The sequence below is a fragment of the Hibiscus syriacus genome, unplaced genomic scaffold (genome assembly GCF_006381635.1).
Source record: "Hibiscus syriacus cultivar Baekdansim isolate YM2019G1 unplaced genomic scaffold, ASM638163v2 tig00111881_pilon, whole genome shotgun sequence".
NCBI lineage: Eukaryota > Viridiplantae > Streptophyta > Magnoliopsida > Malvales > Malvaceae > Hibiscus > Hibiscus syriacus.
Genome location: NW_024063209.1, coordinates 349,332 through 352,159, shown reverse-complemented (window position 1 = coordinate 352,159; position 2,828 = coordinate 349,332). Strand labels below are relative to the sequence as shown.

At 36.6% G+C, this 2,828-nt stretch overlaps 1 pseudogene; it reads left to right on the top strand.

Annotated features, from left to right (window-relative positions):
* The first annotated feature begins 393 nt into the window (after positions 1–393).
* Positions 394–2,371, top strand: LOC120172824 (annotated as a pseudogene).
* The last annotated feature ends 457 nt before the right edge of the window (positions 2,372–2,828 follow it).

The window sequence follows — 2,828 nt, the reverse complement described above, 5'->3', positions numbered from 1 at the left end:
GACTATTAAAAATAATTATAAATTAAGAATATTCTAAACATATATTACATTGTAATCACTCTAGAAGTCATAAGTTTAAACAATTGCATCTACAAAAATATGCATTGTAATATATTAAGTTTTGAATAACTAATGTCTTGTATCGCCCTAAATTATTTAATATATATATATGAAGAAAGATTCATTTAGATTAATATAAAAACGGATAGAAGTGTAATTTTACATGATAATTCATGGTAAAAAAAGAATACAAACCCTATCCCTTGGTTTTCCTTTTTATTATTCTCCGCAATAATAATAATAATAATAATAATAATAATAAAAAAAAAAGGAACAACAAATTTATATAATATAAGTAATTATTGGATAAATGGCATCTTTTCCGTCCTTCTCTCCAAGTCTCCCGTTCCCCCAAACCCTACCCATACCCCATCAACCCACAATTTTCTCATGAAATTCACCCACCTTACTTTCCCCATCCCCTCCACAGATTCTTCTCTCCACGAACCCTAGCTTCGATTCTCTTGTTTTTTTCAATTGGTGGCATATAGAGCCCTCAAGAAGGAAACCCCTTATTCGTTCCACCATGGAAGGCTCTGTGGTGGAGGATCTTGGCGCGCGGAGTCGTGGGAGGTCGCCGATTTGGACGCTACCGTGAGCCGATTGATGCTCTCTTCGAACAAGGAATCCAAGCCCGAATTCCCCGATTCTACTGCTTCAGCTTCGGCTTCGGCTTCTGGTTCGTCGGATGAGAAGGTGGTTTCGGAGGATACCATCAACCAGGTTGATCAGTTCCTCCGCGAGGCTATCCAAAACCCCGCGAGCGCCTTTCCAGTAAGTCTCTTTCTCCTGTTTTGCAGATAATTCGTTAGGGTTTCTGGATTTAAGGATTGGTCATTGCATATTCCTTTGTTATTGTCTCTCCCTACGTCTGACCCAATGTGTTTCTTCACTAGACCTTCGATTACAAAACGAAAATAGGAATGAAAATAATGTTTTTCTGGGTAACTAATTATGTTTTTGGTACATGCTTATATGGTGTTTAAGAATTAATATCCTAAATTGAAATATTTTAATCCGCCTTTAATTTTCAGTTTGATTGCTCCGGAGTACTTGTAATGGTGCATTTGGTATGCCAACATTGCCGGTGACCTTTTCATGACTCATTATGTTTCAATGACTAGAATGAATTTTTTTAACGTAGTCTGGTTGGTGAGAATTTTTATTAGATGTCATTAAGGTATCCTTATAACTTAGAAGATTCTTCGATATATCATAATAGCATAATAGATTGACTATCTTTTAAAAGTTGGCCATTTAAGAATGCTTGTGAAAGGGGTAAATAAAGTATGCGCTGGTGGAACAAGTTGAAAGTAGATCATGCGTGAGAATGAATAATATTCAGGCATTTGTTCATTTGACAACTATTGTATCTTCATAGAATGAGTGTTCCGCATCTTTCAATTTATGAGCAAGAGTGTTCATTTATACTCATAAACTGAGATTTCTTAATGTCTTATGTTCAGTCCTGAGGATGGAAAAGATGTTGAAAATTTATCCGAGATCCTTCAGCAGCAATTTGAGTTCCAACGCTGCCTACATCATACTTAAGGTTGGCTGCACATCGCATCGCACAGCATTACTCATTGCAGTCGATGGTTTTATTAGACAATAATTTACCTGATGGTTCTGGCTCCAGAATCGTTGTCTGCAAGACTTCTGAATGTAGGCTTCCTCGTATCCACCTGGCAGACATCCCTGTAAATTTACCATCAGAAGACCCTGGTGTTCTTAAGGTGGCTATTAAACAGAGGCCACAGAAAAGGTCTCAGCTTGTGAACAATTCAAATTCAAATTCTTCGAAGTCAAACATCACCAAAAGCGTAGAAGAAAGAAAAGAGGAGTATAACCGAGCTCGAGCAAGGATATTTAACTCTAATAATTCTAGCAGTGGTCCTAGTGGAAAACAAGCAAGTGAACCAAGGTTGCAGGATGTTTCCTACTATGGTTCCTCAGGGATGCCAAATATGGAAGAGAGATCTGTCTCAGTGGTTTCTGATGTAAATTCTGGTAGTGGTTTGATTGATTACTCTTCAAGTAGTAGTAGGTCAGCTAGAAGTAGGACAGAGAAGGAGCCAATTGGTAGGAGCAAACCACATAATAGGGTGGCCATCTTTCGGGATAATGAGTCTGACCGCAAGGACCCTGATTATAACAGGAACTATGATAGGTATGTCCCTCTGTTTTTTATATTTTTCCCCTTCAGGGTATTTTATTTTCTGTTTTATTGCCTGGGATTTCAAACATAGCAGGGATTCATTGAAACTAATATTGAAAGTTATGGTGAAACTTGAAAGGGATAAATGTTTTATTCTCATAGAACAAAGTTTTAGAACAATTTCTCTGTACTTTTCAATTTTGAGTGAATGAGTCTTGATTGCCGAGTCTCATTCTTATAACGAGTCAATGAATCTTGAATGAATGCAATAGGTGTCTCTGTTTTTATATTTTGTTTCCAGCAGGGTCTTAAATTTTCTGATATATGGCCAGGGGTTTCAAGCTTAGCAGGATTCATTGAAGTTAATACTGAAAGTTATGATGTGACCGTAAAGGGAGTAACTGTTTTACTCTCATAGAACAAGGCTTTTAAACAATTTCTCTTTACTTCTCAATTATGAGTGAATGAGTCATTCTTTTCATCTATAGATACCCATTGATATGTTTATAACGCCTGCTCTACATTGTTATTGTCGATCTTTATGCTTCTAAAGATCAGATATCATTTTTTCCTGAAACATTTCATAATTCTCTTTATTTGAACACACTTT